The sequence below is a fragment of the Urocampus carinirostris genome, chromosome 6 (genome assembly GCF_059441175.1).
Source record: "Urocampus carinirostris isolate Australia breed hairy pipefish chromosome 6, RoL_Ucar_1.0, whole genome shotgun sequence".
NCBI classification, from domain to species: Eukaryota; Metazoa; Chordata; class Actinopteri; order Syngnathiformes; family Syngnathidae; genus Urocampus; species Urocampus carinirostris.
In genome coordinates this window covers 34,449,436-34,475,536 of record NC_142354.1, presented here as the reverse complement: position 1 = coordinate 34,475,536, position 26,101 = coordinate 34,449,436, and the positions used below count along the sequence as shown (strand labels likewise).

At 40.0% G+C, this 26,101-nt stretch overlaps 1 protein-coding gene across 2 annotated transcripts in view; it reads left to right on the top strand.

Annotated features, from left to right (window-relative positions):
• Positions 1–8,057: 8,057 nt before the first annotated feature.
• The window catches only part of cbfa2t2 (CBFA2/RUNX1 partner transcriptional co-repressor 2), a 52,907-nt gene continuing 34,863 nt past the window's right edge, over positions 8,058–26,101 (top strand). Inside the window, exon 1 of one of the 2 annotated variants that reach the window (XM_088338840.1) lies at positions 8,058–8,111. The gene's annotated coding sequence lies outside the window, so the exon portion shown is untranslated. Of the gene's footprint in view, positions 8,112–10,030; positions 10,324–26,101 lie in introns of those variants that run through there. The other variant, XM_088338839.1, reaches the window with a different exon arrangement.

Here is a 26,101-nt window from a genome sequence, read left to right as displayed (position 1 = left end):
TGTGAAGCTTATCAAGATTATCTATGCTGCCTTTCCTCAGTGAATTTTGGTGAATAGAGCAGAATTCATATTGACAGTCAATCACAGTAGTTCTATTTTCTGTCCAAACTGTATTTTTTAGGTCCTGGTCTTTGTCTTTGTTCTTTTTTTGCCAAACCAATATTAGTTTGTTGGTGATAGAAAGGAGTGGAGAGGTGTTGTGAAAGGATAGTGGGATTGTGGACTCGTTCTTAAGGATGGGCTGGGCACCCGTATGATGCGGCAGGGGTAAACCAGTGAAAGCTGTCGGGCCCTGCTGTTGAACAAAAGAGTGTGTCGTGTCACCCTGACCCGAGTGACATGGCCGCTTTCTGGTGTCCCATTTCATCTGGAGGGACGAAAGCATGACCAACTTAGGTGCCGAGGTGCCTAACTTGTTTGGGTGTTTGGGCAATTGGGTTGGCCATGGTCCAAAAACTTTTGTGTTTTTTTCCCCTTTTATTTTCTTTGTTATCGTATGTGTTTGTCTTGCTGTCGGTCACCCCTCTTGAGGCATATGACCAAGGTAGGTAGGTAGGTAGGTAGGTAAGTAGGTAGGTAGGTAGGTAGGTAGGTAGGTAGGTAGGTAGGTAGGTAGGTAGGTAGGTAGGTAGGTAGGTAGGTAGGTAGGTAGGTAGGTAGGTAGATAGATGGATAGATTATTAGTTCGAGGGCGGCATGGCGGCTGGGTGGTCAGCACGCAACCTCACGGCGCGGAGGTCTATGATTTGATTCCTACTACTGCAGCCTCCCCATGCGGATTTTGCATGTTCTCCCCTTGCCTGCATTGGTTTCCTATGGGCACTCCGGTTTCCTCTCACATTCCAAAAACATGGATGTCAGGTTAAATGGCCAGTCTAAATTGTTTCTAGGTGTGAGTGAGTTGTATGTCTCTGTGTGCCCTGCAACTAGCTGGCAACGAGTTCAGGGTGATCCCTGCCCACTGCCCGAGGATGGCTGGGAGGGACTGGATGGATGATATCAGTGGGATACTCAACTAGAGTTCTCTTTCTCACGGTAACTGACTCAAACCAATGTTGCAAAGATAGCCAGTTAAAGTAACCCTAACCAACCCTGCATAGCAACTACTGCAACTACTTGCAGTGTACAAACGAGGTTGACAATGGAGAAGAAAAATCTTCCGACATGTTGAAATATTTACATTTTCCAGCCAAGAGAGGAACATAAATTGCAGTCTATTAATAATTTCACCCAGTTAACAAAAATCTCACGTATTCAAAGACTTTTCAAAATCAATGATGAACCATTGTATTTGTCACCCATGAAACACTTCCTCCTATGTTCCCCTCATTGATTAATTCAACAGCGCTGCATTGTCCTCAATTATTTTCATCTCATGGTTTCCTCACCTCCCTAACTTGTGTCTTCTTCATCTAGGGAGGGAAAAAAATGTCTGTTTACGTTTTGTGAAAGGGGAAAATTGGAGAAGGAGCGTGTGAACTAAAACAGATGCCGCACACACTCTCTTGTTCCGTCTTCAACTGGTTGCACACACATGTACTCAATGGCAAACAGCTGCCACGCCACAACCACAGAGCAGCGCGACATTGCAAGTGTGACATACGCGATTTCGCTTGCATTTTGAGGTGAAGAAATGGTTTTCTTGGTTATAGTGGAAAGTAAGTTGGATTCGTTCCAAAACGTGAGAACTGGAGAGGGGATTCATAATATTTACTAATTGAGATTGGTGGGAAAATCAATAGTGTTCTTGGGTCATGTTGTAAGTAAGCCACCATCCAGAGTAAAGAGACTTCAGAATCAGTTTTGTTTAAGTCAGAGTTGTTTGATAAGGAAAATCAATAGGGTATTAAATCATGTCTCATGTGACTTACTTCATCAATGTTTTTCAAACTTGAAATAAAATGATCTGCATTTATATAGCGCTTTTCAAGTCAATGACTTCCCAAAGCGCTTTACAATGTGCATCATATTTCCCAATAGCGGCCTTGCAGCCATGTAAGGCGCTAACCTGCTTATTGGGGGTATTCGGGGTTCAGTGTCTTACCCAAGGACACTTTGACATGTAACACGGACGAGCCGGGATTCGAACTGGGATCCCTTGTTCCCAAGACGAGCGCTGTACCTCCTGAGCTACTGCTGCCCTAGTAAACTTAACACTTTACTACATAAGATGACTATATATGAAGGGCAACACTGTACTGTTTCTTCTTTGATAAGGTTGATAAAAAACTGCATATGTAATTAAAAATACAAAAAAATGCCGGATACAAAAAGATGGAGCCCATAAAAGAGACAAAAATCTGGTTTTTGTGTGCTTACAATGAAAGACTTTCTTGTCCAGACCTGAAACTCTTTTAATCTTCCTTATGTTAACCAGAGACTTTCTGTCACGATCAGAACGGAATCAGGACCCAAATGCGTAGCGTTAACCACAAGTTTATTGATAGAAAGAGGAAGGGCAGCGCCCGTGATCCGGTGCTTGCTGGACGCGGGAAGCAAGCCGCTCATACAATCAGATCGTGATCCAAATACGGAAGTGGATCTTTCGGGGCGGGAGATGGCGGTGTCGAGGACGGAAAAAACAGGTCGATAGCCCGGACAGGAGAGCAAAAATGTGGTCAGGATCAAAAACAAGTCGTAAGCTGCGACAGGAGAGCAAACGTGGTTGGGGTCACAAACAATTCGTAGCCGGAGACGAACGGGGAGATCAGGAACGGACGGGTGGAAAAAACGGGTGCAAAAGCGGGACCGACGGGAGTCAGAGTCAAAGTGCTTGCCTTGTAGACACAGAGGTTCGCTGACGGACTGACAACTGGAGAGTGACAGGACTGGGCTTAAAAAGGACAGGGAACCAATCAGGTAGCCCGCAGCGACTGGCGCCAAATGAGCGGGCACAGGTGATACTAATCAGTCATCATGACACTTTCTTGCTAATTTCGTGTAAAAATTGACTTGATAAAACCCTAACATGAAAATTTTCTTATCCCAATTGAGTCCTCACGCAATTTTCATGTAGAGAAAATTATTTGTTTCCCCCGAAACAATCAAGTAATTAAACAAACATCAACAATGGCAAGCCAGTATTGCAATATTTTCTGTCTAGGACACACAACTACCAAAAATGTTTCTGGTTAGAAACATGATTTTTTTAAAGGTTTATTTCTATGTCCCTTTTGGTGTTCTGTAGAAAATGTTGGTATATATATTGTTGTGCCAGCAGATAATATTGCTCATTTTAAGTATTATTTTCTTATTTAAAAGTAAATTTGGAAGAAAAATAAATAAATAATACAATGAGACACATTATTTGATAGATTACAGAATCTTACTCTCTTTAAATCATGTTTTACTTGAAAAATCCCGTAGAAATATAGTCATGTGTTTTGGTCATACAGATATTTTGTTTCGGGCTTAATTTATTTTTTATTTTTATCATTTTACAATTGATTAGAAATAGTTTTGTGGATTAGGTAAAATGTATGAAACTGACAAATGCATCTGCCATCTGCTATATCATTTTATTTTGTTCACGGTAAGTTTTCCTCACTTTACTAGAGAAACCAAGTTTAAATCATTGTGAAATAAGGAAATAAATACAATGAGAAAAGTAATCTGCCAATGAGAAATGGCTTTACTTATTCATTTTTAAAATGTCTTTCATTTTTTAATGAATGTGTCGGAGACAAACATTGTGTGTTTAACGCATGTTCTGGAGTGGATAAGGCCCAAAATATTTTCTCCTATTCAATACAAATTGATTTTCCAAATTATCAGTTGTCTTGATTTTATTGATTCAATGTTGAAGACAACATTGCCTGTTAACCCTGTTAAAAAGAGGATTTAAAATTACGTCGTTTTTGTCAGAGCCAGAACAAATGGTAGACCCAAACGCGTAACGTTTGCTCAAAAGTTTATTGGGATATTGAGGAAACAAATGCCAGCGATCCGGTGCTCACTGGATGAGGGAAACAAGCCGCTCACGGGATCGGAGCGTGATCGGAATTTACCAAATAAAAGCTTGATCAAGGTTCACAACTATTTCAGCAACCTAATGCGAAAGTGGATTTCCCGGGGCGGGAGATCTGAGCGTGGTCAAATAGGCAAAATGGGTCGAAAGCCGGAGCGGGGGATTAGAGCGTGGTCAGTGGTCAAAAACGGGTCGTTAGCCGGAGCGCGAGATAAGAGAGTGGTCGGTGGTCAATAACGGGTTGTTAGCTGGAGCGGGAGATCAGAGCGTGGTCAAAAGGACAAAATGGGTCGATAGCCAGAGACAAACGGGGAATCAGGAACATACGAGTGGTATACGGATGAAAACGGGACCGATGGGAGCCAGAGTCAAAGTGCTTACCTTATCAAGGAATTACTCTGAACAAACAAAAAGTAGCCAATGTGTAGCTTTTAAAGCAGAGTGTTTATTCTTGCCACAAAATAAGTTATAGCTAATTTAAACTGATTTACCGGCAAGAAATGTGAGCACACCCTTCAGCAAAAATCTCCTTTACCCTTTTCCCTTCCTGGTGTTATGTGACATGTTTGTCAGTATAATGCAGTCAGGAGAGGCAGGTGAGGCAGGTGAGGCAGGTGAGGCTGTGAATCACCTGTCATCACGAAAATATAAAATTATAACTACATTAAATGGCTACATCCATTCAATGTTGAAATTCTCTCTCAATGAATATAATAATTTTGGGATTTTCTTTTCAAAATTGCTGAATTTTTACATTATATTATGAATACTATGATACAATTAGTATGTAATGTAATACAAGTCTGAGTGTTTGCAGAGTAAAGTTCACGCCATACCCCTGCCTCATGGAAGAGGCCGATAGTGAGACCAAGGATCCTGATTTGGCACACAGCCCCAAACATTAGAATTAGCCAGTGTAGAAAGTCAAGCCATTCCGATTTTTTTTTCATAATAATGACATATCTAATTATGTATTTTTTTTTTTTTCAAAAGAAGCAGTGCGTAGACTGAATTTATAAGTTAAGATAAGACAATAGAACGTTTTCTCTGTTACAATTTATGATAGCTTTTTTTGCTCTGCCAATCAAATTATAAGATGTAGGTTAATTTATTTGTAAATCTGACTGCTTCTCCAGACACAAGCCTCATCGCACGTCACTGCTTTGGATATATATTGCATGCAGGTTGGGTAGGGTTACTTTAACTGGATTACCGGTACTTTCAATTACTTTTGGATTACTCCAATACCAAATATGCTAATAAAAGACAAAAGAAACTAAATATGAATAAAATGACTAAATTTTGTGCAAGCTTGGGGAGTAACAGAATACATGGAACAGCAAAAATGATGTTGGCAAGCTGTTTGGATTTATTTTCATTTTGTTCCTGTCGCATTTTATGTTAGTTTTGCCGGAGATCAAAGAGATCAAAGCCAGGAGAGAAAGCTTACCACGTGTTGTGAGTCATAGTTTTATTCATATTTAGTTTCTTTTGTCTTTTATTAGCATATTTGGTATTGGAATAATCCAAAAGTAATTGAAAGTAATCCAGTTAAAGTAACCCTACCCAACCCTGATTGCATGCCAAGTATCTTGACAAATATTGTTGCTCTGCTATCCCTAAATGACCAAATGACCTCACAAATAACTGAACCGGCCTAGCAAAGAAGAACAAAAAAAAAAACAGTTGCAAGTCAGTTTTATTTGGTTTCAGTTCAAAATGCATCATGCATCATAACTCGCTACACTAGCTTTTGGCTCCAATAGCATCAGATGGAAGGCTTTCCTTATTGGTGCATCACTGATTCCAACCATCCCCCCACACCCTCCGCCTTTACCTCCTCCCTCATCTTCCCCCCTGCTCGCCGCCACCTGGCGCTGCCTCTGAGCCTGCTGGCTGACCAGATGCACTCTGAATAGAGGACAAGAGGCAAGGCCAGGTTATTACTGACGATTATTCACGGAAAATATTTTGTGTTCGTGTGCTGTACAGTACTCGTGGGTGGAAAGCCACAACTGGTTGTCACACCAAACAGGATGTGGAGTGTATCTGTGGGAATGTGGCTTACCTGCCATCTCTGCCGTGTTCATGCATTTCACACCTAGGCCTTTTATTAGTGCTGTCTGAATCGATCCAAGTATCAATAACTATTTTATGGCAATGAGTGAACAATCTCATACAATTGCAATATTAGTTAAAGATATAACCACATTATACTCACAAAATAAGGATTTTTTTTTTTTGGTGCACAAGTTCCAGCCTCCTTTCTTTCCTCAAGTAGATTTCAATTGCTCTGTTGTACAGTTCCACTAAGAACTTCTTTTCTCCTGCCATCAAAGCTAATGCTGAAGGGTGAGCCTGTCCTGTCACATTTCTGGCATAAAATTGTATTCTCTACGTTTTCACTGTGATCCTACTGCTAACCGTTCCCTTGCCAATCATAGTTCCCCAAAGCCCTCTAGCAGGCACTAGCTTGTCAACTCGAAATCTGATTGGCTAAACCAATAGCTTAATCATAAAGTATTTTATACCTCAGGGCCTGGAGAGCTGAAGGTGAAAGCCTCCCGGTAGAAATAATGGCTTAAATGTGATTGGTTAAATGCCTAAATATGAAAACACACATCTGGTAGCAGCCCAACCAGGGGAAAAGCAATGAAAGTAAGCTGACAGACAAGTTAGAATTATTTAATAAGTATTGGGCAAAATATAATTTACATCACATGACACAGAGGCAAGGCCAGGTTATTACTGACGATTATTCACAGAATATATTTTGTGTTTGTGTGCTGTACAGATTTTTAGGCCTTTAGAAAAGGCACTGCAGACCCTGACGGCCAAACAATGGTATTAGTATCAGTGCAGATACAAACCTTTTTTGATATTCGCAACAGTGACCAATACCACCATTCAGTGGCCGTATATATATATATATATATATATATATATATATATATATATATATATATATATATATATATATATATATATATATATGCAGCACGGCGACGCAGTGGTTAGCACGTGTGCGGCACAGTTCTGAGGTCATGTGTTCAAATCCAGCTACCAACCTTCCTGTGCGGAGTTTGCATGCTCTCCCCATGTTTACCCCCGCGACCCTACTGAGGATAAGCGGTGCAGCTAATGAGATGATATATATATATATATATATATATATATATATATATATATATATATATATATATATATATATATATATATATATATACATATATATATATATATATATATATATATATATATATATATATATATATGCATTGAAGACACCCTGCTATTTTGCTATTTCTCCCACTTAGAAATCATGGAGGGGTCTGAAATTTTCATCGTAGGTGCATGTCCACTGTGAGAGAGATAAACTAAAAAAAAAAATCCAGAAATCACAATGCATGATTTTTTTGAATGATTTATTTGTGTGTCTTACTGATTGAATGGGGTGGACAGGTGTATCTATGCAGCTAACGACCTCAAACAGGTGCATCTAATTCAGGATGATACATGGAGTCCAGGTGGACTTCTAATGGGCGTACTAACAGGTCTTTCAGGGTCAGAATTCTAGATGATACACAGGTGTTTATTTACAGCTGTATCACACAAATCCAGTGTGTGCCGATTTTTTGGGGGTTTGTTACTGGAATCAAAGACATGTACCTTCATATGTCAAAGGGCAGAGAATGTAATGTCATCACCACATAGTTTATTTTCCAACAAAAATATGAAAGCCAGAAACTATTCAATGCTTATGAGATACTCTTTGTGATTAAGGGCTATACCAATAAACATGACTTGACTTTTTGTACAATGTGACACAACAATTTTGGAATAAAATAATATTTCCCCATTGATTTTGGATCAAGTATCAGTATTGTCACACAAACGCTGCTGCCTGTCATTGCCGAAGTCTGGATCGTCTTTGAAGAGAAGGATGACGTTGCACACCGAAAAACAACGGCGACCAGATGATGAAAGTGCTTTTTCTGAGTCGGATCCGAAGACTTCTCCTGCTACTGGTAGCTGTGGAAACCAAAAAAATCTGCCTCGAGAGGGATGGGTGCCATCTTCTGGCAACATGGGCTGCACTTTCCCAAGACACTCAACAGGAAGTGGTGCCACTACAAGCCTGGTGGTAAGTGATATGTAAGCCATGACCCACTACAGTGGCAGATGTTATTATCGGGTGCCTTGTAGTGAACATTTAACAAGCAGAAACAAAAAATTTGGCTTTAAGGGACGTTGTATATTATTTGGCGCCTACTAGTGGAAAAAAACATCCATTCATTATCCGTACCACTTATCCTCAGTAGGGTCGCGGGGGTGCTGGAGCCCATCCCAGCCATCTACGGGCAGTGTGCAGGGGACACCCTGAACTGGTTGCCAGCCAGTCGCAGGGCACACTGGGACAGACAATTCCCTCGCCCATTCACACCAAGGGACAATTTTTGACCGGCCAACTAACCTGACATGCATGTTTTTAGAATGTGGGAGGAAGCCGGAGTGCCCGGAAGAAACCCACGCAAGCACAGGGAGAACATGCGAACCCCGCACAGGAAGGTTGATAGCTGGATTTGGACCCATGACCTCAGAACTAAGCTGCACACGCGCTAACCACTGTTCCGCCGTGCTGCCCCATGGAAAAAAACATAATGTAATTAAAAACAATGTTGATTTGAATAATAAGCTAAAGGTACATGAACTATTGCATAATCGTGTATATTTTTAAACACTTGTAAGTCTCATCTCATCTCATCTCTTGTAAGTCAAGATTTCTAATTTCTAAATTCTAATTTTAATCAGGTGTGCCTTTGGTTGTCGTTATCAGCCACAGTGTTGGTATCCCCCTATATTTTTATTTGATTCTGTAGTGAAGCACAATCAAATATTTGTCAATACAATAATCCGATATTTCAGATTGTTTTGTAGTTAATAAAATAGTGGTCGTGTTCTAAGGGATGAGCAGGGCACCTGTATGATGCGGCAGGGGTAAACCAGTAAAAACTGTCGGGCCCTTCTGTTGAATAGAAAAGTGTGTTGTGTCACCCTGACCCGAGTGACATGGCCGCTTGCTTGTGACCCGTTTCGTCTGAAGGGATGAAAGCATGACCAACTTGGGTGCCGAGGTGCTTAACTTGTTTGGGTGTTTGGGCATTTGGGTTGGCCATGGTCCCCAAAAAATTTAGTGTGTTTTTTTTTTTTTGCTACTTTTTCCCTTTTTTATTTTATTTGTTTTTGCGTATCTGTTTGTCTTGCTGTCGGTTACCCCTCTCAAGGGATATGACCAGTAGATTGATGATAGATAGAAAATAGTGGTAGTGTTTAATGTATTTTCTCGTTGTTAAGTCAAGCGACAATTTAAATAACTCGTGAAGGAAGACGGCGGGGATTCTAACGTGATAACCCCCCACCCCACACACACACACACTTATCTCATAAATAAATAAAATTACTAAATTTTGTGCAGGCTTGGGGAGGAACGGACGGGCAAAAATGATGTTGGCAAGCTGTTTGGAATTATTTTCATTTTGTTTCCGTTGCATTTTATGTTAGTTTTGCCGGAGATCAAAGAGATCAAAGCCAGGAGAGAAAGCTTACCACGTGTTGTAAGTCATTATTTTATTCATATTTGGTTTCTTTTGTCTTTTATTAGCATATTTGCTATTGGAGTAATCCAAAAGTAATTGAAAGTAATCAAGTTAAAGTAACCCTACCCAACCCTGTTGATACCATTTGTCTCAGTCCCTAATGCAGTCAACCTATTGTGTTTAGGGTGAAATGGGTTAAGGGGGAGGAGAGTGATCTTACATTCACACGCATGCAGATGCACACGCTTTTGTCACCCTTGGCTCGGCCTCTTGTTTAGCCTTTAGCTGCCAAAGCAATTAGTTATGTTAATGGCTGGGCCCATCTCATGAATGAAAACACTACTGCTTGCTTGTTCGATGGTCGTGGAGCCGCACTGTGAGGAGAGAGGAGCTGCGTCTCGTGACGTCACTACTTTGGGAAAAATGTGGGCGGGGCCTCGAGCTTCAAGAGGCACAGTGTTGATGACGAGGGTGCGAGAGAGCTCAGATGCTTGAGGCGCCCACGCCGAGGAGGACGCACACCCGAGTGGACGTAACCAAAAAGACACACGCAGAAGCGACAGTGTTGAGGGAACTGAACGCAGCACGGCGTCGAACGCATGCGTGTGCGCGCCGCTCCATCTGGGTGCCATCTGCTTCCTCTCATCGGTGGGAATGCAAGCAAGAGCCTGACCCATGCGGGATAAGCCCAACGCAGGAAAAGCAGCTCTTTGACTTTCTCTGCGGGACTTTGGACGAGTGGACTCGAGTAGAGAGGAGGTGAGACTGAGCAAATTGCAGTGCGTGCATGCAAACGTGTTGTTATTGCTGTATTTGCTGCACGAAATCCTGGGCTGCCCTGCACCCTGCAGATGGTGTATCCTCATTGTGTCCTCTTTATCCCTCCATCCCTGTCCTATGAGATAATGAGGAATTAATGTACAGCGCAGCACAATCTGTTGCTGGTGCCTGCTTTGTTCGTTGACCACAAGATGAAATTGATTTCATCAATTTAATCCTGTTTACAGACTTGTAAAAAGAAGATTAACATAGTAAGATAAGTGCACCTATTTACTGACCGCAAGACAAATGATGTCGAATAAAAACAGATTATTTGTGTAAATAATATTTTTTTTTTAACAAAATAAACGACACAAACTAATATTTCAGCATTTACACATAGTTCTTTCCCCACTTCTGGTCATTTTGTGTTTTCTTATTATTATACCTGTCAACCTCAGCCATTTGCTCGCCTTATTATTTACTGCAATTCCCCTTATTGAGCGATATTAACCCATACAAACACAACACAGCACTTGTTTACTCACAGCGAGACAGACCATATAGAATAAAAACAAAGGTCATTTTAAGGAAGAAAGTTTATTCAATTTACCAAATAAAAGCTTGATCAAGGTTTACAATTATTTCAGCAAACAACGATGACGTTGTCATCTACTACCTGTGACTGAGACGATCCGGATTAGAGTTAAAATGGGAATGATGAGATCAGTCTAACAAAAAAACACTTTTTGAAATGGATTTCTAAAAATAACCCCATACTAAAATTGTTGTACAGCCAACACAATTTGAAATGATCAAATAACCTATACACTATGGGGAAAACGTACGAATTGACAGGTATGCAATTGATTTTTTTTATTTTGGCTCTGCCATGGAGGCGAGTGTGTCATTTATCATCAAAACTAAACAAAACCTTAGCCTTGTGTTAGGTTGTTTTTCTCTACTAGGTTCTGGTGTGACAGGAGAAATGCATCCCAACAAAATATAGACAAAACTAGATTTTAGAAAAGGAATTATTAAAGGAACCGTGAGTAGAAAATGGCAGACTCAGTTTCTCACTCTTCAATTATCAAAGTTGAGGACACAATAAAGCAGGGTCTTAAGGCGTTTTAGAACGCTTAATAACTCAAACCGTCCAAAATCAAGAACACAGATTGATCCATGACAAAAAAATCCATGGTGACCAGACAATGAATTACAGGATTTGACAAAAGCTTAGCATGTTGGCAGTGAGTAAGCATGAAAAATCATAATTGGACAAAGCAGTGAACGTAGTGAGTGCTTTTATATGGTTGGTTGGTTGGATCTCTTAACCTCTAGGGCTGTAGAGGCACTATTTCCTGTGGTGTGTCTTGGACAAGTAGAGCCTGGTGGCCCCATCCCTCTCCAGGCCAACATGTTTCCACCCTGTCTCTAACCGGGGACCTTTCACGTGTTAGGCAATCGTGCTAACAACTGCACTACTTACTACATACTTTCAGTAACATCGCCTCGAACACAGACATGACATTCTCCATTTTAAATCTTTGATATAACCAAAGTGTAGTTTTAAAGCAGGTTTCTTCTTAAAAAAGTTATCTATTGTGCCACATTAATGCAGTAACATAAAGAGAACTCTATCTACTGTGATTTTGTTGACATGACAAAAACTCACAATTACCGACTTGTTTTTTTTTATGTCTTTCTCTGAACACATTTTTGGGTTATATCATTTTGAACGTGTGTTTACTGCTATAAATCCAGAAATGTATATGTTAGGGGGAATAGGAAATCTGAGGTTCAATGAACTTTCACCCAAGACTCCTGAAAGCAAGCCAGCAAGTAAAGCGCTTTGACTTCCCCCAGCTGTCATTTCCTCCCTGATAGCCAGCACTTTTATTTTCCACGTGGCAGGCAAAGCTGAAGAAAGCAGGCCGGGCGAAAAGACACGTGCGCATCTGTTGAATGGTGTCCAGGACATATGGAGGCTGACCCGGCAGGGAATCCGCTTTGTGCAGCTAGCGTCAAGCTGTGGCACCACGGAGACGCGTTTTTGTGTCATGCCAAAGGACTTAAGGTTGTTGTTGTTATAGATGGTGTTGTGTGTGATGGTGGGGTATAGATAGGGAACACGGAGTGGACCTGGCTAACGTCACACCGGGTCTGTTTAGCTAGCAGATAGGAGAGACGAACTGTCGGCCAACGCAGTGACCCCCGTCTGGTCTTCTGGCCAGCGTCAGCCTCCTGACAGCAAAAGCAGGACGGGTCCCACGAGTCGCAGAAAATATAGCTGGATATTTTGGTCTTGCACTCGGATCTTTGATCCCAACCTTGTGGATTTCATATTTTCCAGCAACCATAGCACTGTAACTATAGTCACAAAAAAATCCAAAACCCTTGGAGTGAGACAGATCCTTAGAGAAGAAATTGTCAGTCAACATTTTGTTTATGATTATTTCCTTGAGACGTTATTACTGTAACGTAAATTGTGTGTTTTGAAAGGTAATCGTTGTATCGACTAATAATCCCTTAAAATCTATTTGGTAATGGAATAATTGTTTTAGATGCCTGTAACTTTTTATTTCAATCTCTCAAAAGTAATGGTGATATCATTAGCTTTGTTAAGTTATGTCTCTCAAATTTTACATTTGTAGTTTATTAATCAGTACTCAGTGCAACATGGTAACTTATAATCTTTGCTTCATTAACTAGTAAACTAGTAAAATAAGCACTGCAGTGTGAATGGCAGCCTCATCGTGTCCTCAGCTACGCCCGCGGCTTTACATCAAACATAGGGCGCGCCGCACAATTTGAAGAAGATTTGATACCTTTACATGCACCTTACGGTAAAATACGGTAAAAGAAAGAACATTTGTAACATACAATTTGATTATTTGATGAATTCATGTTCAATTCAATTTCAAATTATTCAAAAAAATTGGCAAATCTATAATAAACCAAATATAAACTTGCCTTTCACATACTTTGCACACAACAAAACGTACATTTGTTCCAAAATCATAACAAGATAGAAAACAATACATAAATGATAACAATTACATTAAATCTGTTTTAAAACAAACATTGGGAAAAATATTATTTTGCACATTTTTATAATTTTGTTTTACTGCCACTGAAAGAAGAAATCCTCAATATTTTTAATATTATTGTATAATGACAATAAGGGCCATTCATTATATCAACTGTCAATCCTTAATGTTATTTATTTTATTTGTTTTGGAAAAAAACGTTGATTTAACATGCACAACTTGTCATAAATAATGTGGTTGGTTAACTCTTGAGACTTTAAACTTTATATATAAGTTGTGATTTCAACCATTATCCACTGTACTACCCCAAAAAAATCACTGTCATTGACTAGTCAAAGTCACTAAGATGGCCTTAACCGGGTTATTAAAGAAAACAGTCCATCAGTGTCAAACCAACCAAACTGATTCGAACCTATCAATGGACATTTTATAAATCTAAAAAATTAAACATGGAGTCATTTAAGAAAATCCACTGTAAGGGATTATTTTTTTAAAATCTAATGAAGAGCAAATGTGTCTAACTCACAGTTGAGATATCCTAAATCTAGTTTTGCTTTGGTTGCCCAGGTTCTTCAACGTCCATATGCAAAGGCAGTAGTTTTGACGTCATTATCACACACATAATCATGACAAGAACAATATTGTCATTTGTCTCAGGCAACGTGACTAGAAGTAGTGTGATAATGAGATAGTATTTAATGCGATTTAGTTAATGTCATTTTTTTAATCACTGATTGTCCAGTGGCAAGGGTTTTGCGCTCTCAGGGCTGTGACTGGGGTTCGATTCCTTTTGCGTCCAATGTTTTGTGACTGAGGTCAGCGATATTTTTGATTGATTAATAGGTAAAATAGGTAAAATCTTGGAACATGCACAGGAACTTCTGTTGTCAGGTAAATAAAAATGTGTGTTATTCATGATTTGACCATTGATGGGATTGAAAATACATATACGGTAGGCGCTTGATAACGTTAGTCTGCCGATTGTTTATTGTGGAGGTTGCGGTTTTATGTACTGCACGGCCAGTCGTCTACTGCTCAAGCTGTCTGGACTGTGGTGTAGTTTCCTCGCCACGTTTCCCGCGGCAACAGCAGACCACCTTAAACCTCCCCTTTTATCAAAAGAACTGATCTACACATCAACAAGCACCGCTACCATGAACACAGCGTGGGGCTGCTGCTTTTGAAGCCCGGATGAAGGAAGTGCTCTATTAGTTCCAGTGGCAAAGGGCTGTGATATCTGACCTTCTAGGACGGCGATTGGCGTATGGCTTCCGGGGCCAGAGTGTGGGGTTCAATGGTGTCTCTTTAGTTGATGAGATTGTGGCCAGAGATTAAAGTCCATGGGAGAATCATGAAAATCAAAACACAACTGCAGATTAGAGTTTTCTTTAAAACATGTATTTATATATTAGTGCTCATCACGATTGGTTCCAGGCTTTCCCATGAGGCCACTTCTAATCAGCTCTGCACCGGTCCAGACATCTTGAAAATGATCAACTTTTCCTCATCAGCCAGGCGACCGATTAACCCGACGCACCAGATGGTTTGAGTCACAAATCCAGGCGGATTTTAACCCTTGAGGTTTTTTTTTCCGAATGAACAGCAACACAACATCCTCGAATGTCAGGATAGAGAAAATAATGAACACGCTTTGGATTAGTCAGTGCAAAACCATCAATCCAGAAAAAGGTTTTTTTTAATTTCAATTGGCTTCAGTTGAAAATTATTTGTTTTTTAGTTCTACTAATTGCATAGAATTAACCGCCATTGAAATCCAATTTTGGTGTGGTTATTTTTCTTCTTGTGGGCAAGGAATGTCCAAAACTTTTTTTGAATTAAAGGATTCACAATTACACATTTTTTTCATTTTTATAGATGAGATCTATCGGGCCATCTTTGATCAGCTTTTTAATCGGTTACTGTTTATTTTTGTTTACTTGCTAATAAGCAATTTTTTGTAATTCCCTAAAACCTCAATATAAATCTTAGAAGAATACAATAAAGGGTTTTATGTTGATATGTCTCTAATATTGACATTGTGAATAATAAATATAATATATATCGTTTGAAAAAAATATTTGCTATCGCCTAATCTTGCATCGGGTAACCTTGATCTAACCCTAACTGCACCCCAAATTGAACACAATCATTTTTCAATGCTGGCAATATAAATAAATACTACATTATATTGAATTGTATGTTATATATATATACATTTTTACATGTAAAAATGCTTAAAGTTTATAGAATTATGGATTTATTTCTTATGTTCTAATAAAGATTTGAACAAATGTATGGCAAAATTCAAGCTGCGAATCTCTTTGTCATCATGAGTGCAGATGAATTTCGGTCCTATTCTGCACTGACATTAAAGAATTAACATTTATTGTAGGTACAATCATTAGGGAAGGGATGGGGAAGAGGTCAAATGCAGACCGCCATGCTTGTGAAAAAACTGGGGGAAACCTTGCTTTTAGGATTGGTTATTTTAGGACCGGGGTATGCTTAATAGGCATCTAAAAAGCGCGCGCACTTTTACATAAAGCACGTTTTCTCTTTTAATTAAGTATTAGGAAACATCCTCCTCTTCTAAGCCAGGAGGTCAAATTATGGCTCTGGGTCCATTTGTGCACCTTTAATATTTCTCGAAGCAACACAGCAATTTATATCTGCTTGTTCATTAAATCATAAACAATGGACATGTTCAATTCCAAAGATTCACAACTACACTATTTATCTTCATACACTTTTTTTAGCAGCAAAGGTTTTGTTTGGCAGAGGGGTTAATATATACTAATGCGTCGCATATTTTTCGACCAAACCAGAAAAAAAACTTTGGTGTGCTCTGTAAGTGTAAAAAAAATGAAGTGGCCCTATCATTCTTGAATTTTTCCTGTATACGGCCCTTAGGAGAAAAACGTTTGCTCACCCCTGATCTATGTTAATCCGCCCTTAAAAACTGCTGACTGGTCTGCAATGGTCTCACCTGGATTTGTGGGATTGTCACACCTGTACTCTTACTAATCTAAAACGTACAAGGGCAGATCGGACTTGAGTGTGTGTCTGCAATTGAGCAGCTCGGCAAGTCTGTCTAAGTCGTTATATCCCAGCGTCCATGTTTTCCTTTCCCCCAAAACAGAATACATAAAAAAGACACAAAAACACATTGTACTCTTAAATGGGAATATACACGGCTGTTTTCCAGAGTACAGCTGGCCTCTTTGTTTCACTTGTCTGTCTTTCCCAGCGGCGTACAGCTGGGATCTGCTCAACCCACCCGTTCCATTCCTGAGGGGGCCAATACCTAAAGCTTAACTTCACGCTTCTGTCCTCTAAGCGGGACACTTCAAACTGGCACCATTGCCCTTCATTAATGTGAAGGAAAGAATCATAGTTGGGTGTGATTATCTGAGGTGGATTAGAAGAGTTTTCTGTTAAACAGCTTTAGCGTGTGGCATGTGGTACTTGCAACATCTGGTCGGGCTGGGAGTCTGAAACTGTGCAGTCCCCTAACACGTGGTCGGATCTAGGTCAGTCGCTATGTTTCTTTCCTGCTTTATGAACTACTTTTCAATTTAGTTACCCTCCTAATTACTGAAACAAAAATTTAACTATCGAGTTACAAATTACCATATATATTTGCATAAAAGCCGACCCCCTTATACGGCTTTAAAATAACTGCAGTCAACGCTTCATAATGCTTGGTCTGTGATATCTGCAGAGCTTTCAAATGATCACTTGGCCAAGACACTCCATATCCATTTTGTCGCTGGCCTTCAAACCATTAAATGATCGACTTTTCCATTTCTGTGTACTGCCAAATACATTTTTTTCTACTCCAGGAATTTGATTTAGCAAAAATAATTTTATAAATAAAATGAATAAATTGTCTGCTCATGTTTGGCCAATGGATTCCCCGCTTTTTTTTTGTTCCTATTGAAGCGACACCCCACTCTACGCACTGCCTACCATTCGCTACTGGTGACACACAATCAAATTTACGCATGTAAATTGACCTCCTGAATTCAATATTTTAGTTTATAATTCGAAACTCGGCTTGGATGCGAGTACAAGCAGTAGGAAGAAACTCTCCATGAGGCGACATAAAGTGTCATTGTACCCTGTGCATGAGACGACACCACCATTTTTATTCAGTTGTATTTTCTAGGTACATATAAATACCTTTCAGTGAAGCAACAGACTCAGCAATTAGAGGACACTCTAATTCATGATTCAATTAATAGAGTAGCATGGTATTATAGTAACGCACCAAGAAATAATGCGTTAGTCCCAACCTGGCTATAGGTGTTCGGTTCCAGTGGACTTTCTAACATTAAGACCGTGGAATTGTGTGTGAACATTCACTAATTTTGAGAGAAATGCACATTTTTGGTGCTGGCTCACACACAAAATAATTGACGGGCAGGATTAGCAATTAACCACAGAAGTTTCTAACTAAATTGTCACTTAATCTATTAGCTTCAGTGTGTTTGTGTTGATTGACAGCTTTGAATTGTCCTTGTTATGTCACAGTTGTTACATGTGTGGGTGGCTGCTGGCCATTTCACAGGTGTGTGCGGAGTGTGTGACAAAAGCAGCAGACGACACCTGGTATGTGTGGCCAGCGTGCACAAATACACACAAACACGCACATTCAATTTACTGCCACGGGCTGAATCCCAAGCCACAAATCTAATATCTGTGATTGGATGCTTGCTGACAGACTTAACCTGATTGGTAGTCTGATTTAGGATGCAGCTTTCCAGCCATCTGTTTCATACAGCACTCACGCCAATGGATCTTTTTTGTTAGTTTTTCTTCGGTGAAAAATGAAATCTCTAAAATGTGTGGCTGATTACTTATACCCTAACATGCTACTTTGCTTTAACATTTAGAAGCATGATGGTGGTGATGTGTTGATGTCGTTCCGCCGTCACAAGACCCTAGACCTCAAAATCAAGCTAACTTGGCAGTCAAAAAAAAGGAGCATTGATTTGGTTTTTCATTGCAGTGTCAGAGCTTCCAAACACGACGTCAGTTTATTGCAAATTATGACTTACGCATTTTCTATGAAAACTAAAATAAAAACAAGCAATGTTTGTTTTTTTCGAACATTTAAGAGATAAGTGTCGGTGATCGGCTAGTCTTTCAGAGAAATAAGGTACTATTGTCCAAGTTATATTAGTTCGCCTGTTTGACCACAATCATCTAATTTCTTCTTCAGATATCAACAAAAGACTTTTGACAATAATAAGCTCCACGCACACCCGGTAGCACCCACTGGCATTTGCCATTTTGATTTTGCTTTTTAGACACCCTTCTGGTATGCTGAATTAGTTTATGGTTTTGCCCACATAATTCATTTGGTATGAAACATTAGGTTTGAGGGGGATGATTTATTCAATATCCACAACAATCTCTGGATACTTTAACTTTGCCATCAACAAATCAGGCAAAGTCCTCAGTTTATATATCTGAATTGGAAATCAGGGGAAGTTATCCATAAAACATACCACAGTTTCCTTTCTGTATCGTTTGAGTCATTGTCCAGTAGATGGAGTTACCTTTAATACTCAAGAAACGATGACAAGTGAATACAATTTGGTCCAATACCTTGGCAACCATCAATGACAACAACAAAAAAGACGACTTCTCATATCTGTGTTGCAATGAAATGAAATGAAATGATCTGCATTTATATAGCGCTTTTCAAGTCAATGACTTTCCAAAGTGCTTTACAATGTGCTCCACATTTCCTAATAGCGGCCTTGTATTGCAGCCATGTAAGACGCTTACCTGCTTATTGGGGGTACTAGGGGTTCAGTGTCTTACCCAAGGACACTTCGACATGTAACACGGACGAGCCGGGATTTGAACTAGGATCCCTTGATCCCGAGCCGAGCGCTCTACCTCCTGAGCTACTGCCGCCCCCAAATCTGGCCCTGTTACTCGCATTGTAGTTCATTATAGGATGTCAAAAGTTCCCTGAAGTTGTCGTCCAGAAATGTAGGGCTTACACCTAATTTTACGCAACGGAGCCCTCATTTGCCTTTTCCTTGGACACAGTGCTAAATATGTCCTCGTCTTCGTAATCACTATCTCACTCTGTGGGCGTCGCCATCTTGAATGATGACATTATCTAAACCTCATATCTTTCCACTATATTTAAAACAACCACCAAACCTGTCCTCTAGACAAAAAATAAATCTTCAGCGCTTTTTAGATTTCGCTGTGTGACGTTTGATTTCACAAAATATATGAATTAATCATAACAATGACAGTTGGTGTCGCATATTTTACATTTTTAGTGGTGGACAGAGTCTATTTAACCCTACTTCAAAAATTACCTTGTTAATAAGATGATAAACAACATAGTGATAAGTTGTTATTTTAGTAATGCATTTCAAACTGGCAGGTTTGGCTGGGAATTTACTGAAAATAGCATATTAAAACTGAAGAAGGCTGCAGAGTTAGAATACTGTTGCGTAGAAGTAAGAATGGTTCTGGCCTGTGGCTATTAAAGTCCCGCCCAGACCGAATCCGACAAATTACCTTGATTTGAAGGACCAAGCCCAAAGCAAACCTGAATTTTCACATTTTATTTGTGAGCACATGAGGGGAGGAACTAAGGGTGATTTGTGCCGACTCCACATCGACTAAGCCCCCATACCAATCGCCCCCCCATATTTCAGTTCGGTTTCCGGGCCTCAAATCTTACCTCTGCTTAAAAAAGACATCAAAATATTGTTGTCTAACTCAAAAATAATGTTTTGTGTTTTTTTATACAAAGTACTAAATGCCATTTAGTGTGTGTTTTTTCTGAAAATTTGAGTAAAAGAAAAGGCAGCCAATATTACTTCACTCAGATATTTATTATTCAATGTAATATTTTTTTAGTGTTTTTTTTCAAACAACTGTTTTTAAGTGTGAGTTTTTTTGGTGCATTTTAGTCACTGTAATGGTTTAATATTTTATACTTCTAGTCTCCAAACACCGTTCCGTGTGTATCCTGTTGGTAATGTCGGAAAAACACTCCAACTTCTGTCTTTGGTCGACGGAACTTTTTGAGGTGTACCTTTTCTTACCGTACCACGTTAAACCGTTCTCCAGTCTCGGCCACCGCAATCCTTCTCTGCTTTCAGGTAGACACTACGGAGCTTCTTTTACTCCTTTCCTTTCTTTTAATGGTTAACGTATGTGCTCCTCGCCATTGGCCTCTCGCAGTTACTCCCCGACTAAGTACAATTCCATCCCCGGGTTCCTTTTCTTTCCACAATACGCAGGCACGCTGCATCCCAGCTGTGTTTTTATAATCATCCCGCCGAGCTCGGAGGTTACGCAAGGGCTTCTCATTGCTCCGGGAGCACATCTGCGCTCTCTCAAATGGAAGTCGCATCAACATTTTTCTACCGACTCGCTGTCCTTCACCTCACTTCGTCTTTATCCTCCCCTATTCCCCTTTAATGACTTATCCTGTGGATACTTTTCTCACCTTTAAACGTCTGGACCGGGGTGAGGCGGCGCCGCCTCTCGCCTCTCCCGGGCCCGAGCGAAGAGAGTGCCGTGTTGACTTTGGGACAGCGCCAAGTATGTAGTCGATGGCGCAGGAAGGTGGTTGCCCGAGCCAAGAAAAACAGCCTGGCTTCGAGTCTGACAGCCGTGCTTGTCTTTCTGACGAAACCAAATGAAAACAGTATTTGCTAGCCTTGTTTCTAAAGCGACCCACGCCTGTTCTCCATCTGCCTCTCCCTACTCACGTCTATGCAGAAAACCGTCTCCAGTCTTGGAGTTAGTCTGATTGCCTATACCTTCTAAACAAGCTGCTTCTGTTGTGTTTTGTTGCAATACTGAGAGTTTCACTGCATTTATACTGTTCTTATTCATTTGTGACATGCACTCGTGCATCAAAAGCACCCCTAATTTTGATCAAAAATCTGTACAATGTGTTGTTTGTGTTTTTCTCAGCTCAAACTAAGCATTGTAAGTGACAAACATGGTTTACTACCTGACTGAAATAATTTTTGGGCAATGTAAACTATGAACAAAATATCAAAATAAAATCGAAACATTCATTTAAAAGTCCAAATCATCTTCAGATAAACCATTTATTTCCCTTCTCGTGCATTTTTGCGCTAATTTATATCTATCAGGACAACTTATTTGTTTTCCCCACTCTCTAACATTTGTCTCTGGTACAGTGACTAAAAGTTGTGTGGTAATGTGATAAATTCTCTATTAGTAGGTTATCTGTTTCACTGGTGGTCCAGTGGTTAGGATTCAGCGCTCTCACTGTCCCAACCTGGGTTTCAATTTTCGTTGCCTCCCAATGTTTTGCAATTGAGGTCAGCGATATTTTTTGACTGATCAATCATTGCAGAAGTACGGTAACATTCTACCGTAAAACCTGCTTATAACGTCGTGCACCCAAACCTTAAGTACTTTTTTACCTAAAAAATGCTTATCCCTTAATATTTTTAGACCAAGATGGGACAAACCTTTTGAGTCACGGAATGCATTCAGTTGAAAAATATGGCCACGGGCTAGACCAGGAAGAAGAAAAATATTGATTTGATTATTTTTGTTCCTGCCGATACTGTCTTGAATTTGATATGCATACCTATCCAAATTTTCCTAATTAGTGTTCATTGATAAACATACATGCACATTTATATGTAAATGCTACATAAGAATGCATAAATCCAGGATTTTTTGTTTTTGTGATCGTCAACAAATACTTTAAAGGAAATGTTCTGTTCAAAAAAACTTTCACTCAAACCTATAATCAGTAATTGGTAAGACCATCATTACTCACACAACTCACGCAACTATAGTAACGATATCAAGTTATTTTTTTCTCCTTGATTTTAAGTAGGAATGTTTTTGCTTTAAAATAAAATTTCGGAATATATAGTAAAATATAATATCTTACCACTTTACTGCTCTCCTTTTTAAAGACAACATTTATTACAGATGGCACAGGAAATCCATGTCAAAATGTAGTTAATTTTTCTAATCAAATATTTAACCTTAATAATTTTAATTCCCTGGGAAATAATACTCCTCTAGTATGCATGGTAAATGCTTATATATGTTTTAATACTGCAGCCATACAGTGATGCAATTATAATGTAAAGATAACGAATCAGATTTTGCGACAAATCATCAGAATTTGTATAAACCTTTTATATTTAGGTACCTCGCGCCTACTGAACCGTGCTATTGCGAGCATCTGCATTGGTAATGATTTTCATTCATGCTTGCATCTGTGATGAAAGTCTCTTTCCTAGTATCTACCTCAGTCTCTTTTGCCGCTAATGCTAGCGGGCACATCTAAGCAAGTGCACGTCATTGACTGCCATTTATCATCTATCCACAAAAATAATTTTGTCCAGGAATATCTCGTGGGATATTCATCATATCATGATGTTGGATATTGTTCCCATGATCTCATGTTTGGACCGTTGTATTCATGAATCATGGCTCACCACTTCCTGTGGTGTGTCTTGGGCAAGTACTGCCTGTTTGGTGCCTTTCAATATCCAGGCTATTTTATTTGGGTAGAGGTTTGCTCCCCTACTCCAAACAGATAAGACTGGTCTACATGTTTACCATGAACAGGGGAAGGCTCCTGATCTGACTCATATACAGCACCTTCATCATCTGGTCGTCGTTGTTTTTCGGTGTTAAGTATCATCTTGCTATACAGAGATGATCCAGACCAGGGCTTTGACGGGCAGCGACATTTGACAATTCTAATACCAAGGTTGGGTAGGGTTACTTTAACTTGATTACTTTCAATTACTTTTGTTTTTTGACTTGTGTGTTGTTGAACTGTGGTTCTGAACTGCTTCTGTCGACTCCGGGAACGGTGCTTTCGCACTGATCGCTGCATGGCTTTGTGGCTAGGACCTTGACTCGGCCTATTGGCTGAGAACAAGTGTCTCGGCCCGTGGCTTTGTAGTGAATTATGAATTGACCGATAATGGATAATTGATAACGAATATAGAACAATAACCCTTACAAAATCCCTCCCCCACTCCAATACCAAATATGCTAATAAAAGACAAAAGAAACTAAATAAGAATAAAATTATGACTCACAACACGTGGTAAGCTTTCTCTCCTGGCTTTGATCTCTTTGATCTCCTGCAAAACTAACATAAAATGCGACAGAAACAAAATGAAAATAAATCCAAACAGCTTGCCAACATCATTTTTGCCGTTCCATGTATTCCGTTACTCCCCAAGCCTGCTCAAAATTTAGTCATTTTATTCATATTTAGTTTCTTTTGTCTTTTATTAGCATATTTGGTATTGGAGTAATCCAAAAGTAATTGAAAGTAATCCAGTTAAAGTAACCCTACCCAACCCTGTCTAATACTAAACTTAAGTTAAAACAAAACATTAGTGTAGCATTCTTAGAAAATAACACTGGGGGCTGGCTAATGTGAAATACTTTCTGAGGAGGATTCAACAGCCTCTGACGAATTGCTGGACTGCACAATATGGATCTAATGTAGCGAGAGCTTTGGCCAGCTGGGACCTCCAACAGTCACCTGTGAAGCCAATCCCCCCACAACAGTCATCTCCCCCTTCCTTGATTGTGAGCGCATAGAAAGGCTGTAGGGGGAGGGAGTCGCAAGGCACGAGGACGACTGAATGCGAGCGAGTGGACTTAAATGGCGAGCAGACAAAGGCCGCACCTGGTCCCCGTCCGTTCATACACAAGCGCCACAATGCGCCGCACATCTGTTCCCCTGTCGTGCGCTCCCTCTTGACCTCCGCGTGCATGCTTGCTAGCACACGCATGCACGCTCGCTAGCACACGCGTGCTGTCAATGCAAGCGTCGCAACCCAATTTGACTTGGGACAGCGCCATATTCCTCTGTGTCGGGTTCTTGTCGTCGTAACGTTTGACGCCACTCGACACACTGTTTGGTGTTGGGCTGCAATAATTAGTCCAGGGTTTGCACAGGTGCTTGAAATCCTTGAAAATTCTTGAATTTTAATGTTGTGTTTTCAAGGATTAAGAAGTGCTTGAATTTTGGGGGAAATGCCTGTAAATGCTTTAAATTGTTGCCAAGTTTATCAACAACTCTGCTTGATAATGATGCTAATTCTATCGTGATGGCTTCACTTTGCCATTGCATTTTTCTTGCCTGGTGATTAACTGCTGCTTGCATTAGTTTGTACAGCATTGTCCTGTAAAGCGTAATCACCCCCTTCCATTTGCGCCCAAATGGACAAGTGAAGGCTACTCCTAAACAGGGCACTACGAAATGATGAAATGTGTATTATAACAAAAGAATACGGACATTTATTAAGAGCCATGCAAAAAATGAAAGTTGCGTTTCCGAGCAGTAAATTGTAATGGGAAGAATGTCCCGCAACTGAAAATGTAGGCTACATATCAATGTCATTTGAATCCAACACTTATTTGGGGAGGGACTTGTCTCAAACATATTTCCACACATGTTGTTCAGATCTACAAATATATTCGCGATTTACTCTTGATCTAATAATTGTATGTCTTGATAAATGCTCATGCAAGACTAAAAACTGCATCATTAGATAAATCACAAATATAATTCTGGGCCTCTAAACTAAATGATTGACACCAGATTTCGTCTTTAAATTGTTCTAGAGAAATTGGAAAAATGGCCTTGGAAGTCCTTAAAAACGGCTTTAATTTGGCCATGAAGAAGGTTGACGTTGTGACAAAAATGAATAGTAGAGATAGTTGGCAATGAATTCCATTGTCGACTGTTGTTGTCAGACAAAAGTCGTTTTCAGCTATCTTTCAGTGAAAATGTTGAACTGAATTTGGGAACTTTGCTGTTATGTGCAAAAACAGCTAGGTGCTACTTCTTATTTTTGTATTTTCTAATCCAGGTGCTTTCTCTTTCTCTCCGAGGATAAAATGTGTAGGTTTGTAGCAAATGTTGTGGTTAAGAGAGGCATCCATGTACCACACGTGAGTGCAATCGTATTACATTAAATTGCAAGTCCGTCACTTCCATTTTAGGTAAAATAACATCTAGATCGGTGTTTTCTCAAATGTTGATAAATGGTTATTTTGCCTTTGGAGTGGGTCCCGGCGTTGACGACATCCAGTGGACACTCTTAAAACTGCAGGTCATTGTTTGACGTGTCGCGGCTCATTTTTCTCTTGCCCTTCTCTCAGGTTTGCCTTGCGGGCCAGATTAAATCATTTTGCTGGCCGTATCTTTGACACCCCTGTTTTGTAGACTTTTGTAAGATTAAACCCGGTTAAGTGTTCCCACGTTGCATGTCACTGATAAATATTTTGGGCCTGCATCGCATCTCTTCTCACCTCATCTCTGAAACGCTGCCAAGAGATATCACGCGCACATTTGCAGATACACATAAACACACTTTGAACATCAGCTTTGGAGTGAAAACCTAAGCGTGATAAACTTTTATCGTTTATACGTCTCAACTCATTTGTTTGTCGGCTCCGCGACGGCTGGACTGTAATTTCCGCCTGGTTCGCAATCGTCAGCCGGCGAGAAAATTACATGTTTAAATGGGCACGTGCGTCACCTGAAGCTGAACAAACAAGCAGCACCTGGCTAGCAACCGGGCAGGGAATAATGCGTGTTCCCTTTAGGGTGTCGTTGCGATGATTGTTCCAAACCACGCCAGTCAAAATGACCGCGTAATATGTGATTGGAAAACAGCGACTGACATTTCGTCGTGCCCTTTGTA